Raw genomic sequence first — 16501 nt, forward strand, 5'->3', positions numbered from 1 at the left:
ACGATTTCCAGCCAAAGCTCTTCCTGCCTTCGGAGCACCAGTGCAGCTTCTCTCCTGGGAAAGCCCCCTTGCACACAGTGAGCTCCAGTAATTGGGGTCAGGGCCATAGTTAGGGGACAGCGAGGAAAGCCCCTACTAGGGGCGCAGGTGAGGAGGGCCCCCCCAAAGCAGCTAAAGAATATGTCAGTAATATGTCCATAAATAAAAATTTCGATGATCGCCTGATAAGAAAAAGTTTTAAATAGAGGGTATTTATAAGGTCGGCGGTTCGAATCCCTGCGGCGGGGTGCGCTCCCGCTGCTCGGTCCCAGCGCCTGCCAACCTAGCAGTTCGAAAGCACCTCCGGGTGCAAGTAGATAAATAGGGACCGCTTACCGGCGGGAAGGTAAATGGCGTTTCCGTGTGCGGCTCTGGCTCGCCAGAGCAGCGATGTCACGCTGGCCACGTGACCCGGAAGTGTCTCCGGACAGCGCTGGCCCCTGGCCTCTTAAGTGAGATGGGCGCACAACCCCAGAGTCTGTCAAGACTGGCCCGTACGGGCAGGGGTACCTTTACCTTTACCTTATATGTTACCCGGGGGCCCTGCCACACAGCCGCTCAGAACAGAAAAGGGTTTGGGGTGTGGAGGGGGGTGTCGCCCAGAAGAGAAGCGGCTCTGGCCCAGCAGAAGCCCCCCCTCCCCTCCCTTTCGGCAGCCTGACCAAGAGGGCAAGTTGAGGTTGAGGGCAGTGCGCAACGTGAGGGAAGGCAAGAGGGTGCATGGGTCTCTCTCTGTGTGTGAGTGGGTATCCAAGTGGAGGGATGGTGGAGGGAGCCAGCCCAGCACCAGGCTTCAGAGGTTCCTTTCGTTAGTGGAATGAGAGGGTTGCTGCCATCTGCCGCTGCTGCCGCCATCACAACACATGAAGGCAGCAAAGGCAGCAGCTGGCAATTTATTGTATATAGGCTCTACCACTCGAGCTGTGGGGGTTCGGATTGGTGAACACCGATCATGTATTAATAATGCTGATTTGGAGGCACCTCTGGTAGAACATTTTGTTTCTCATAATCATTCAGATACAGATCTATTATTTACAGTTTTATGGGTGAATCAGAAGGCAATTAGCATCAGAAAAGATTATGAGCGACAGTTACGGCAGCAGGAAACACGGTTTCTTTTCATGTTTCAAACCATTTATCCAGGGGGTCTCAACTCTGAGTTAGACTTTAATTGTTTCAAATTTCATTTCACTGGTCAACAACAATTTTGTTGTCTGTGTTTTTTCAGTTGATTTAGGACGAATCTGATGCACTCAATCCAAAAATCACATTGGTTTTGCTCAATCAGGTCAAGTTTTTGAGCTATGGCCACATGTCATTTTTTTACGTTTTTGTTCACATGTACGCTTGTGTGGGGGACGCGGGTGGCGCTGTGGGTAAAAGCCTCAGCGCCTAGGGCTTGCCGATCGAAAGGTCAGCGGTTCGAATCCCCGCGGCGGGGTGCGCTCCCGCTGTTCGGTCCCAGCGCCTGCCAACCTAGCAGTTCAAAAGCACCCCCGGGTGCAAGTAGATAAAGAGGGACCGCTTACTGGCGGGAAGGTAAACGGCGTTTCCGTTTGCTGCACTGGCTTGCCAGATGCAGCTTTGTCACGCTGGCCACGTGACCCAGAAGTGTCTCCGGACAGCGCTGGCCCCCGGCCTCTGTGTGAGATGGGCGCACAACCCAAGAGTCTGTCAAGACTGGCCCGTACGGGCAGGGGTACCTTTACCTTTACCTTACGCTTGTGTGGAGCATTTTAGAAGAAGTTGGTGGGGGTAAAATGCCATGTTGAATAATTGTTTTGATTGGAAATGATTGTTTTAATGACAAGAAGTATTCAGGTCTGATAGTTCTGGGTGATTATGTCGAAAAGGGATCAGTTTGAAGTCATAAAACCTTGAAATCTTTCATAAATTGGTGCGGCAAAGCATAAAGTTGGGGGATCAAAACTAAGTTAATGGGGCAGCCGCCCCATGAAGTATCCTGATCTTCAATCAGCACGTCGTCCTGTAGCTCATTGTGATGAAATTCCAGTGCTCATCTTCGGAGAACTTCCTGACATTAGTGACGAAGATGCCTCCAGTGTTGAAGGACATGAAGAAGAAGAAGTGGTTATTGAAGATGATGCTCCACATCCATTTTCCCAAAAGGAGCTGAATTATCTAGTTCGCGACCTCAGCTTGTCAAAAGACTCTGCCGGACTGTTGGCATCCAGATTGAAGGGAAAAAACCTCCTCTCTGACAGTGCTCGCATCAGCCTCTTCCGCAACAGGCATCAAGAGTACCTCCGTTTTTTCTTGGAAGAGAAGGACTTGGTGTACTGTGCAGATATTGCGTGGCTTCTGCTCAAGCTTGGAGTGCCACAGTACGAACCCAAAGATTGGAGACTGTTCATTGACAGCAGCAAGCGATCACTGAAATGTGTTCTGCTACACAATGGCAACCAGTTTGCCTCTATACCCCTGGCTCACTCGTATACACTGAAGGAGAACTATGAAGCGGTGAAGTATGTGCTGGAGAAAATTGGTTATGATCAGCATAAGTGGTTTATTTGTGTTGACCTGAAGATGGTGAACTTTTTGTTGGGATAACAGTCTGGCTTCACCAAGTACCCGTGTTTTCTGTGCATGTGGGATAGTAGGGACCGTGCTCAGCATTACACGGCCTGTGCGGGAGGAATTGGTGCCTTGCGAAGAAAGGAACGTCATCAATGACCCTCTGGTGGACAGAGACAGAATACTCTTCCCACCGCTGCACATCAAGCTCGGCTTAATCAAGCAGTTCACCAAGGCTCTGGACAAGGATGGTGACTGCTTCACTTACTTGTGCCAGGCGTTTCCAGGATTGACCATGGAGAAGTTGAAAGCTGACATCTTTGACGGTCCTCAGATCCATCAGTTCATCTGAGATCCAGAGTTTGGAAACTCAATGAACAAAGTGGAACTGGAAGCGTGGAAGGCATTTGTTCTGGTAGTGATGAACTTTCTTGGCAACAATAAGGCCAGAAACTACGCAGAACTTGTCAACAACATGCTGGCTGCTTTCAGAAACCTGGGCTGCAACATGAACGTCAAGATGCACTACCTATTTTCACATATGGACCGGTTTCCTGAGAACCTGGGTTCAATGAGTGACGAGCAGGGGGAGAGACTCCATCAGGACATGAAAGAGATGGAGACCAGGTATCAGGGTCGCTGGGACGCAGTCATGATGGCTGACTACTGTTGGACTCTGAAGAGAGACCTCCCTGCCGCTGAGCATTCCTGGAGTTCCAAGAAACGAAAGTTCAAGCCCTGAAGTTTGAAAAATGGTGAAGCAACATGCAATTTACGTGAACTTACCTTTATCAATGCCCACCATTCAGTTTACAGTAAACTTGACCTGATGGAGAAAAACGGATGCCATTTCCTGATTCAGCAGGGCAAAAATACCCTAAATCAGTTGTAGAAATCTAGACAACATTCAAAAAGTATTTTGTCTGTAACTTTACACTGCTCCTTTAATCCCAGACTCCTTGTATTTGTATTGTTACTTTGCACTGTACCTTTAAACTCAACCTCCTTGTTATTAGCACCACCTGGAGTTGGCTTTAATATGTTTTTCAAAAAATATTGTTACTAGCAGTGACTACATTATTACATGTGCACTGTTCCATAGCATTTGGTATTTTCATTTACATACATTCCTTCGAAATAAGATGGGGTATGTACTCTTTTTCGTTACTGTTTGTATTCTAGTTTATAATTTTTGTAAAGTGGTATGTCATGCAGCTCATTGTCTGCAAAACTTTATTTTCAGTTTATGAAGCAATTCTATATCCTCCCACCACGCTGACGAAGAATTCCACAAAACAGTAGTCAATATCTGGAATCACTGTTCAGTGTTGGACATCATATTTGCTGAATACACAAAGCTTCACAGCTTGTCTTTCATCCTACAAAGTCTGGTTCCTCACTTCATTGAAAGATTTCCAGAGACTTTGAGACTAAAGATTTCATTTTGTACTTGTCATGGTTTGAAGGAATGCTGTAAAGATTGTCCATTGTGTATATACATGGTCATCGTGCTGCCTAGACATTGCTGACGTGAGCTTAGGGGCGACAGCGGCCACAGTGCTGAAAAGTCCAAATAAATGGGCAGTCGCAGATCATGAATCTGACTTTCCTCCAACTTCCAAACCAAAACAGGAGGAAAAAATATTTCAGGCTTGAAGGTGGCATGTTAGTCTGGTTTGCTAAACCAAAACTAAGCCAAAATTTAGCTTAGTAAGTGTGAGGCAAAATACAGGGCAGTAAAACAAGGAACAGGGTGGTGAATCCAGGGCAGGGCAGGGAGGGGCGTTGGTGGACAGTTGGTTTTCTCTTTCCACCTGGTACGGAAGTGACTTCAAAACAATCCATTCCAATCTCCGGCAGCCTCACAGGATGGGCCCCCTGGAATTTGTCACACATGCATGCACGAACCCAGATACTCATGAATCTGTCAGTCTGTCTGTGCTTGGCTACCCAGAGTTTAAATGCAGGACTTCCATTCACACACCCTTTCAAACACAGGTCCTTGGAGAGGATCCCTAATTTGGCAGAGAGACGGTGGGGGAGAGATCGGAAATACTGGACAAAACTATCAATACAGGACATGGCATTTTTGAATTAGGCAAAGCAGGACTTTATAGGTGATAACCAGCACATTGTGTCCAGAAACAGACTATTAGGCAGACGGAGCTGTTCTCATATGGGAGTCCTATGCTGTGTATAGCCAGCCCTGGTCAGCGGTGTGTCTGCAGCTCTTTCAGCCAGTTGAACTTTCTGAGCTCTTTTTAAAGGCAGCCCCATGTAGAGTGTGTTAAACTAACTCCTACGCAATGTGGCGCCAGACTGCTTTCTTTTTTTGTAATTATCTGTTTGTTTTAAATTCTGTAGCTTAAATTCTCTTGACGCTTGTTTTTTTGAGAAGGGCCTCTTACGGTCACAAAGCAATGATTTTCAGTGCAGCTCCATAACACTGATTGGGCCCTCACACCCCCGTGCCACCCTTAGGTGTGCTCAGTCTTTGCCTGCTTCATGACTCCACCTTGCATGAGAAGGCAGGATGGAGTTGCAGGAAACAGGAAGTGGTCCTTCCACTGGCCAGGACATCTCACCATCACAGACAGATCCAGTCTCCTGCTGTAGAGTCAAGAGTGGCCCTGGGATGGCAGAGAGAGGAGGGGAAGGGCCCAGCGACAGAAGGGAAGGCAGGGCTCCAGATGCTCCCTTGGACCCCTTCCTTGACACCAAGGGGAGCTCCTCTTCTGGGGCTGAAAGCATTGCCGTGGAGGTTTCATTTTTGTCATGATTGCAAGGGAAGAAGGGAAGGTTAACCCCCCCCCAAACACAAAGAACTGAATGAAAAAAGCCCTGTTCTGAGTGATTAGCTGCTGGAGAGCATAATGTGGGGTTTAGCTGTGATGCTCACCTGCCTCCCTGGAGGAGTCTTTTCTTGGGGTCAGGGAGCTGGGGAGCAACATGAAGTTCCCAGGTTACATTTCCTTCTGGTCAGCTATTCCAGCTCTTGTCTCCTCCCCATTTCTTTATGGAGGGGCAAAGGCTATGCACTTTGTATAGATGCAACTATAACCAACAACTGGCGTCTTCTGGGTGCACTGAGCTTCCCCCCCTTCCGCCTTCTCTCCTCCAGATATAATACAGATTCCCTCAGCATTGTGCATTGTGCCCCACCTTCCAGAAGGCAAATATATATGGTTGTTGTAATGGTTGTGAGGGGTTACTTGTGCGTAAATTGCCTTCAGTTTAGTTAGTTTGCTTGCCCAACCATGCTTAGGGTCAGAGCTCGCCCTCCGTGACCTGTTAGTCACTTGCAGAATCCGAGAGTGGGCATCTCTTGAACCTCTTCCAGCATAAAAGCTGTTTGACCCCGAGTCTCCTCCTCTGTTCCCTGCGCGGAACGCGTCTGCGCAAGTAAGGGGAAGGCAGGGGCGTCCCAGCGCTCTCTCCACTAGTTTCGGGTGAAGGGTCTTGGAGCCCTGTCACCAATTCCTCCGTCTCCCTCTCTTCTCTATGGGTGTTACGCTGAAATCCTTCCCCCCTGCTAGTCCCCTCTCCGGCATCGCTCGGGAGCCCTGCCTCCGTTTCTTGCTCTGATGGCAGTTCCCTGACATCCACCTCCTCCCCAGGACCCCCTCCACCCCCGGCCTGACCCTGTGACGGGACCTTGTCCCCTTCTTCAGCCGGCGATGCCGGGAACCCCCGAAAGGAGCTGCTGTCGTCATCCGTGGACTCTAACCCCGCTTCCCACCTGCTCCAATTTCTCACAGGCGGGGCTTCCCAATCTGATTCCTCCTCTCCTGACGATTCTCCTCTTTCCTCTTGGGAAGCCAGAAAACCCACGAAATCCTCCTCCTCCTCATCGGTGGTGGCCAATTGCTCCTCCCAGAATCTCTCAAGGGGTTTGGGCTTCCTCGGATACCTGTTGTGGAACTCTTCCACCAGATATCCATCATCTATTTCCCCCGCAGGAACCGACGTGTTTTCTGACTCGGGTTCCCCCTCCCAAGCCACTAGGTACTCCACCAGCCGCCCTCGCCAGCGCGAATCCAGGATCTCCATTACCTCGTGGTGGCGTTCCCTCTCTTCCATTAGCGGGTGTGTGAGCCCTTCCCCTCCTGCCTCCCGGACCCTCCGCTCCCCTCTGTACGGTGAGAGAAGCGACCTATGAAATACCGGGTGGATTTTCATGCTGTCTGGCAACTTGAGCCGGAACACCACCGGGTTCACTTGGTGGGTCACCTCAAATGGTCCCAGACGTCTTGGCCTCAGTTTCTTACACCCACCCTTGAAGGGTAAGCCTTGTGTGGATAACCACACCCGGTCCCCCACCCTAATGGTCTCCCCTTCCCGGCGACGTTTGTCTGCTTGTCTCTTGTACACCTCCTTGGCCCTATCCAGGTTCATCTTAAGCTGCTGGTGCAGGGCTTCCATTTCTTCCACGAACTGCTCTGCGGCGGGCACGCTCCACCCTTCCTCCCCTCTCCCGGGAAAAGCCCTGGGGTGACACCCACAATTAGCCATGAACGGGCTCATCCCCGTGGACACATGCTCAGCGTTGTTATATGCAAACTCCGCTAGTGCTAGCTTCTCTACCCAATCGTTCTGTCTCTTGTTGATGTAGCAGCGCAGGTATTGCTGTAAAATGCTGTTCGCCCTCTCTGCTTGCCCGTTGGTCTCCGGGTGTCGCGCCGTCGAGAATCCCACTTCCACCCGCAATAAGTTCATGAGTCTCCTCCAGAACCTCGAGGTAAATTGTTTCCCTCGGTCGGAGATAACCCTCGAAGGAACCCTATGCAACCTGAAGATGTGATCCACAAACAACCGGGCAGTTTCCTCGGCCGTTACTGCATGTGAACACGCTATAAAATGGCACATTTTGGTTAGCAGATCTACTACTACCATGACTGCTGTCTTCCCTCTGGATTTGGGTAAATCTGTCATGAAATCAATCGACACAACCTCCCATGGTCTCCCCGGTGTGGGTAAGGGTTCCAGTAACCCTGCCGGGGCCACCCTCTCCCCCTTGGCCCGTTGGCAGCGGTCACACCCCCTTACATACTCTCGTACATCTTCCCTCACCCTTGGCCACCAGAACTGCCTAGTAACCAGTAACATAGTTTTGTGTTGCCCAAAGTGCCCCGCAGTTGGGTTGTCGTGAAGCTGTTTGAGCACCCTTTCCCGCAGGGCTTCCCCGGGCACATACATTGCTCCCTTGTAATACAGCAGTCCTTCCCTTTCCTCAAAGCCTCCCTGGTCTCCCCCAGTTCCCCATAGTTCCCTGATTCTGGTTTGGGCGAATTCGTCCTGGCGAATCAGCTCGGTTAGTTCTCGTTTCCCAACCAACGCTCCCCCACAAACCCATCGTTCCTCAGGGAACACGTGTCGAGCTTCCGGCGGTCCTTCTCCTTCCGTATACTCCGGCTTCCGGGAAAGCGCGTCTGCCCTCACGTTCTCTTCCCCCGGCACGTACTTGATCTCAAAGAAGAACTTGGAGAACTCCTGTGCCCATCGAATCTGTCTCTGGTTGAGGACTCGAGCTGTTCTCCAATATTCCAAGTTCTTGTGATCAGTGCAAACCTGAATCTTGTGCTGAGCCCTAATAGGAGATGTCTCCACTGCCGAAACGCTGCATAAATAACTAACAGTTCGCGATCATACACCGTGTAGTTCCGTTCCGATTTGTTCAGTTTCCGTGAGAAGAAGGCGCACGGCCTCCAGGTGTGTTGGCTCCGTCCCGGCTGCAGCAACACCGCTCCAATGGCTCTGTCTGATGCATCGGTCTCCAGCCTCATCGGCTTCTGCAGATCCACGTGCAGGAGCTGTTCCTCCGAGGCGAACGCCTTCTTTAGCCTTTCGAAGGATCGTTGGGCACTTTCCGTCCAGACGAACTTCTTCTTGCTACTGAGACAATCCGTGATGGGTGCGGTCAAGTGGGCGAAGTTCTTGATGAACTTCCGGTAGAAGTTGCTGAACCCAAGGAACCTCTGCACATCCTTCTGGGTTTTGGGGGCCTTCCATTCCAGCACCGCCTGCACCTTGCCTCTGTCCGACAACTTGTATCCCAGAAATTCCACTTCTCTGGCGTGAAATTGGCACTTTTCCAGCTTGACCCACAACTGGTGCTGCTGTAGCCTCTTCAGCACTTCCCTGACGTCCTGGACATGCTGCTTTTCATTGTCCGAATAGATCAGGACGTCGTCCAGAAATGCTACGCAGTTTTTGTACAGCAGGGGGCCCAGCACATGGTGCATGAAGCTTTGAAAACAGACTTCCGGTTTGGGATCGCTAGCAGCAGGGAGCGCGGAAAAAGCCGCTGAGAGCTTTTCCGAGCTTCACGGGGGCTTGGGGGCGACGCAAAGGCACTGCGACCCCCAAAACCTCATGGGGGGCCCCCCTGAGGGATTAGCCATCCAGCAGCGTTGGAGCGGTTCCGAAGCTTTTTCGGGTTTTTTTCTCCTAAGGATCCGAGAGCGACGGGACTGAGAAACGCGAAATGGTAAGCTCTGCAGACCCCGTGCAGCGATGCCTCTAGCTCCCACTGAAAAAGCGACAAATCTCCGTAACTCTAAGAACAGAATCCTTAGTGCTTTTGGAGTAATCTTGAACGGAAAATCTGGATTAAGCACTAAGTGAGAACTGGATGAAAAGGGATTTAAAGTGAGGAACCCGACCTGTTGTTTCAGAGCAAATATGGCGCAGGGCATATAATCGTAAGAGAGAAGAAAGGAAGTGACTAAGCGCCCGCTGTGGAGAACAGAACAGTGAAAGTCCTCAGCAACTTATTTAGCGAGGCAAAGGAAACAAAGTATTATAAAAGTAACTGAACAGACCTCTAGAGACTTTGTATTTCTTTTGGGGGAGAAGATACTAAAATAAGGGAATAAACGGAACACAGTGGTTATAAAGGAGAAACATTCTGAAGTTACAAACGAGATACAGAAACGCAAGGGGGAAAGAAGAGACAGGAGAAAGGGCGGAATAAATAAACAGCTTAAATCTTTACCTGCCCCCTTTGTTTTTGAAATTAATTATGGAAGTTCTTATAGGATTAAACAAGAGGGCAAATCTTTCTTTACCTCCTCTTCTCCTTTAATTTTTTATTTTTTATTTTTTATTTTTTTAAAAAAAAAATCTGGAAGCAACCTCCCCCTTCCTCCTTTAAAGAAGCTGGAGTTTTGTCTCCCCTCTTCCTGCTTCGTTCCTATGAGCTATAAAGAACTATTTGGACTTACTTATGGACTTCAATTTAAAGAGTAGCTTCTTCCTTCCTCCTTTCTGAACAATTTGGACTGAAAACAAGAGTCCCTCAAAGGCTCTGATACGTGGACTTCGGTGGAGTTGAAATATATTTGAGAGAGGAATATACCCAGAGTACTTGAGGATATAGCTACACATTTGAAATTTGGTTCCTCTCTTCTCTCCTTTTTTTTGGCGATTTTCTCAGGACTTTGGGACATTGGGCTGCTTTTTGTTTTTGGGGGTTTTTTTTTTCTTTTTTTTGGGGGGGGGGTGTTTTTCCTGATATTGGATTAAGCCAGCAAGTGGCTGAAGAACACAGACCTGAGGAGATAGTAGCTAAGTAAAAATCTAGCCCTCCTTCTTTTCCACCTGTGGAACCCCAAATGTGTGGACATCATTGAATTGTGCAGCAGAGGCTGGGCTCATCTCTTATCTACCTATGCAGCGATAAACTTTTTCTTTAAGAACCACTTTGATATCTTCACTCCTCTCTTAGCTGGAGAGACCTTTTTGGGGGGCTTAACTCTTAAATAATAATTAAGGCATCCTAGTAAAAACTTAGAACTGGACTAACCTGGTTAAACTGGCTGAAGTTTAAATAGAAAAACGAAAAAGAGACAAAATTAGATAAAAGTTAAATTTCTGCTGCTGTTCTTATTATCGGTTGGTTGCTTTGTTGATCTAGATTGGTTTTGATATTGTATATTCTGTCTGTTTTTTTTTCTTCTTCTTTTTTCCCTCCTTTTATTATAAAAGCCTCACAGTGAGTTCGACAGGAAGCTGAAACTATTTAAGCTAATTTATCAATATAAATGAATTTATTGGAATTTAAAGTGTCTAAAGAAGAGCCCAATCTATTATAAGCATAGAGCTGACTTTCATACATTCCTTCTGAATGATTAAAGGAGCGTTCGCGAATCTACTGCTTGACAATTAATTAGACAGAATTCAGAGTGTGCGCCCCCTAGGGGAGAGTGTCTAAGAGAGTGTTTTTGAACTCATTGCTTGATAATTAATTTGATAGAGCTTAGAGTGTGTGCCCTTTAGGGGAGAGAATAAGCATTGTAGGAGATTTAATTTAAAACCAGTGAAAGAGAAAATGGCAGGGAAAGAAGGAAAAAAGGCAGGAGGAACACCATCGGAAAGGAAAACATCCCGACAAGAAGAGATAAAGGATTTAGACATCTTATGGTTAAAAATAAAAGAGGAGTTCAAACAGAGTGAAATACATATGGAAAAAAAACTAGGAGAGATGCATGAGTTAATAGATAAGAGAATAGAGGGTGCAGTTGGAGAACTGTCAAGCAAAATCAAAGACCTGGCAAGTCGGTCAAAGGCCATGGAGGAAATAAATAAAAAAATACAGAAAGAAATGAAGGAACAGAGAAAGGAGACAGACAGGATAAGAGATGAGATAGGAGAACTAAATAAAAACCAGGACCAAATCTTGGACAATCTGGCGATGATCGAGATGAAACAAAAACAATTAAATCTGAAATTTAGGGGAGTAGGTGAAGAGATAAATGAAAATATTAAGGAAAAAATGATCAAAGAGCTAGCGAAATGGTTAGAATTGAAAGAAGAAGAGGTTGCATATACGATGGAAAATGCTTTCAGAATTAAAATAAAGTCAAAACAAGTGAAATTAAGGAAAATTGCAGGAGACTGCTTGGTTATCTTTAACTCGATAGAGATGAAAAATTTGATATTAAAAAGAAGCTATCAAAAAAAATTAGTCATTGACGGCAGACCAATCATCATCTTTAAAGAGATACCAACCAGACTCCTGCGCAAAAGGGAAGGTTATAAACAATTGGTAAACATCCTAAAAAAGAACAATATACAATATAGATGGGAGTTCCCTGAAGGAATCTCCTTCTTTTACAAAGATAAAAGATTCAGAATCGCCGAGATGCAGGAAGTGAAGAAATTTCTGCGTAGATATGAGAAAGAGCTAGGAAGAATAGAAGAGAGATATGAAGGAAGAAACGAGGATACAGAGGAGAGAAGAAGGAAAAAAGAAAGAGGAAAGGACCAAGAAGAGAGAGGTAGAGGGGAGGAAGCAGATGAAGAAGAAGAAGAAGAAGAGGTAGTAGCAGAAGAGGTAGAAGAAGAAGAGGAGGAGAACAGAGAAAACAAAACCACTCGAATTTAAAATACTAATTATCTGTAGACCGAAAAGTAGTCATTACAATGAACTTAAAATTTCTGTCGTGGAATGTAAATGGTCTGAATGAAAAAACCAAAAGGAATAAAATTGTAAACGTGTTGAAAAGAAAGAAATTAGATGTAATCTGTTTACAGGAGACACACGTGTGTAAAAAACATAAACACATCCTGGTACATAAAAAGTTGGGAGTTGGGTTTATAAATTGCACAACGGAAAAGAAAAGAGGGGTGGCGATATATGTGAAAGAAAAATGGGACCCCAAAGTGATCTGTAGAGATAATGAAGGAAGGATCTTGGGAGTACAAATTAACTTCCAAGGTGAAAAACTTAATGTGATAAACATATACGCCCCAAATTTGAACAAGCCAGAATTCTTTAAGAAATTGGAACAAATGTTATTGGAGTTGGAATCTAATAAGACGATTCTAATGGGAGACTTTAACGGAGTGCCGGAACCGGAATTAGATAAACAATTAGGAAAGGGGAAAAATAAACAAGGGAAGCTGCCAAAATCCTTTAAGAACTTGGAAGAAAACTTAGATTTAATAGACATTTGGAGACACAAACATGCAATAGAGAAGCAATTCACCTTCTTCTCAGAACCGCATAAGAGTTGGAGTAGAATTGATCAAATCTGGGTCTCCAGAGAGCTTGCATTAAGAACTACAAATTGTGAAATCCAACCGAGAACTCTCTCGGACCATAACTCGGTTATATTGGAAATAAAAGGTAAATCACAGGGCGGTTTCAGATGGAGAATAAATGAATACCTATTAGAAAGCGAGGAGGTGGTGGAAAAAGCCAAAACCACCTTAAAAGAATACTTTACCCTGAATCTCAACACTGGGACAAGTTTGGACATAGTCTGGGACGCTAGTAAAGCGGTTTTAAGAGGGTTTTTTATACAGCAAAACAGCTACAGGAGGAAAGTAAGAGAACAAAAGAAGGAGGAAATTCTCAATCAGTTAAGAGAGTGTGAGAAAAAATTAATAATAAACCCTAACGATGATCAAAACAGGCAAACAACAAAAATGTTACAATCTCAATATTCAATGTTAACAAGTCAAGAAATAGAATGGAAAATCAAAGTAATGAAACAAAAATATTTCGAATCAGCAAACAAAACGGGCAAATTATTAGCATGGCAATTGAGAAGAAGGCAAGAACAAAGTGTAATAAATAAGATAAAAGTAGAAGAGCACTTGATTGAAGATCCAAAAGAAATAAAAGAGAACTTCCTCAAATTCTATGAGAAGCTGTATAAAAAAGAAGAGAAAGGAATAGCCCAAATAGAAAAATATTTAGAAGACTATAGTGGGAAGACCATAACAGATGAAGAAAGATACCAATTAAATAATCCCATAAAAATAGAAGAGATCCAGGAGGCAATAAAGAAGATGAAACCAGGAAAAGCCCCAGGACCGGACGGATTATCAGCCAAATACTATAAAGTATTGGAACATCAATTAACACCAGTCTTATGTGACACCATGAATAAGATATTGAAAGGAGGAAAGATACCAGAGTCCTGGAAAGAGGCTTATATAACGATGATTCCTAAACCAGATATGGACAAACTGAATATTAAGAACTATAGACCGATATCACTATTAAATAATGATTATAAAATTTTCGCAGAGGTGTTGGCAAGCAGACTTAAGAAATGTCTAGTAAATTTAATACATAAAGATCAGGCAGGATTTCTTCCAAATAGACAACTTAGAGATAACGTAAGGCACGCTATAAACATTATTGAGTACTTGGAATGTAAGAACGAGATACCCGCGGCGCTGATCTTTATCGAATCTGTCTCTGGTTGAGGACTCGAGCTGTTCTCCAATATTCCAAGTTCTTGTGATCAGTGCAAACCTGAATCTTGTGCTGAGCCCTAATAGGAGATGTCTCCACTGCCGAAACGCTGCATAAATAACTAACAGTTCGCGATCATACACCGTGTAGTTCCGTTCCGATTTGTTCAGTTTCCGTGAGAAGAAGGCGCACAGCCTCCAGGTGTGTTGGCTCCGTCCCGGCTGCAGCAACACCGCTCCAATGGCTCTGTCTGATGCATCGGTCTCCAGCCTCATCGGCTTCTGCAGATCCACGTGCAGGAGCTGTTCCTCCGAGGCGAACGCCTTCTTTAGCCTTTCGAAGGATCGTTGGGCACTTTCCGTCCAGACGAACTTCTTCTTGCTACTGAGACAATCCGTGATGGGTGCGGTCAAGTGGGCGAAGTTCTTGATGAACTTCCGGTAGAAGTTGCTGAACCCAAGGAACCTCTGCACATCCTTCTGGGTTTTGGGGGCCTTCCATTCCAGCACCGCCTGCACCTTGCCTCTGTCCGACAACTTGTATCCCAGAAATTCCACTTCTCTGGCGTGAAATTGGCACTTTTCCAGCTTGACCCACAACTGGTGCTGCTGTAGCCTCTTCAGCACTTCCCTGACGTCCTGGACATGCTGCTTTTCATTGTCCGAATAGATCAGGACGTCGTCCAGAAATGCTACGCAGTTTTTGTACAGCAGGGGGCCCAGCACATGGTGCATGAAGCTTTGAAAACAGGCTGAGCCCGATTGTAATCCAAATGGCATGACTAGGTACTCAAAGGCCCCTAGGGGGGTGAACATGGTGGTTTTCCATTCGTCCCCCTTCCTCATTCTAATCAGATTGTATGCTCCCCGGAGGTCCAGCTTGGTGAAGATCTTACCCTTCCTCACCCTAGTCAGAATATCATCAATTCTGGGCATTGGGAAGGTCACGGGTTCCGATACGAGGTTAATTTTTCGATAGTCCACAACTAGCCTAAGCTGAGCCGTGTTTTTCTTGTCTACAAAAAACACAGGGCTCCCCCCTACTGCCTTAGGTTCCCTTATAAACCCCCTTTTTAGGTTTTTGTCAATAAAGTCCCGCAACTCCTGCATCTCTCGGTCCGACATGGCATACAGCTTACCCACCGGCAGCTGCGCCCCAGGGAGTAGGTTGATTTGGCAGTCGAAGGGCCTATGTGGCAGCAGCCTGTCTGCTTCCCTCTCGCTGAAGACTTCCTGTAAGTCCGCGTACTGTGGCGGCACCTCCACTCTCCGCTTCAGTGTAGTTGCTGCCACTCTGGCCAACCTCACCCTGGGCTTCTCCCCCCCCCTAGACAGTGTTCCAAACAGTGTGCTGACCCGAAGGTGACTGTCCGTTGATGCCAAGCCACCACTGGATCATGTAGCACTAGCCAGCTCATGCCCAGTATTATCGGGGGTCCCGCCAGTGTGGCCACGTGAAAGGCAATGGTTTCGGTGTGCCTGGACACACTCATTCTCATGGGTGGGGTTTGATGTGTTACCTCCCCTCCTAGCAGCTCCCTGCCATCTATCGTGGTCACTTGGAGTGGGAAATCAAGTGGCAGCAGGTGGAGTTGGTGCTCTAGTGCAAACTCCTTACTAAAAAAATTGCAGGAGCTGCCTGAGTCCAGCATTGCCTTCACCTTGACTGGGTGTCCATTTGGGAGTTCTAGCACCACCTCTATCGCTATAGAAACCTTGGGTGGGTCTGGTTGGGGCACTTCTGTTATTTGTTCGCTTGGCTGCTGCGCCCCCCTGTGGGCAGTCAAGCGCTGGCGTTTCCCTGCACCTTTTCCTCTGCCCCCTCCCCTCTGAACCTCTTCCAGCATAAAAGCTGTTTGACCCCGAGTCTCCTCCTCTGTTCCCTGCGCGGAACGCGTCTGCGCAAGTAAGGGGAAGGCGGGGCGTCCCAGCGCTCTCTCCACTAGTTTCGGGTGAAGGGTCTTGGAGCCCTGTCACCAATTCCTCCATCTCCCTCTCTTCTCTATGGGTGTTACGCTGAAATCCTTCCCCCCGGCTAGTCCCCTCTCCGGCATAGATCGGTAGCCCTGCCTCCGTTTCTTGCTCTGATGGCAGTTCCCTGACAGTTGTTTATTTAGGACATATTTATCAGCAGTGATAAATATGACATTAATTGGTTACTGAACAACAGCTTCAATGCTGTCAGCATGAGCTTTGTCTGAGGTTTCAGACATATACATTTTGTTCAAGAAAGATGCAGAAAATACTTTTCCTTTTTGATTCTGGGCACTTGACTTCTCCCATCCTGCTACCATCATGGCAGACATTTGGGGGTGAGATCCAGGGCCCCTCAGCAGCAGCAGCAACAACAGATGGAGCCCCCACAAACATTTGTCACATTTTGAAGTGGTTTTTTATTAAAAACAAACAAAAGGCTTTTCCTTAGGCTCTCATAGCCCTGAAATTAGCTCTTGAGAAAGAGAGGGTTGCCAAATAGCATGGCCCCCAAGAATGAAATCAAACACTTCCAAATTCTTTTTTGCACCCCCAGAGACAGGGCTCAGCAACCTTTTAAAGTCGAGGGCCAGATCACTGTCCTCAAACCTCGCCGCGGGATGGATTATGCGTGCGCATTCTTTCGTTACTACACGATCCAAAGATTAAACCAAAAAATAATAAAGTTCTGAAGGTCCCAGTTCTGCACCGCAGCATATCTGTTCCGTTCTGAGAGACCCTCCCA

At 46.7% G+C, this 16501-nt stretch overlaps 1 long non-coding RNA gene across 1 annotated transcript in view; it reads left to right on the plus strand.

The window, feature by feature from the left end:
* LOC307209163 overlaps nucleotides 1–16501 on the plus strand; it is an 84714-nt gene that overhangs the window by 44793 nt on the left and 23420 nt on the right. The window lies entirely within an intron of this gene.

The sequence above is a fragment of the Podarcis cretensis genome (assembly GCF_951804945.1).
Source record: "Podarcis cretensis genome assembly, chromosome: 2".
In the NCBI taxonomy this organism is placed as follows: domain Eukaryota; kingdom Metazoa; phylum Chordata; class Lepidosauria; order Squamata; family Lacertidae; genus Podarcis; species Podarcis cretensis.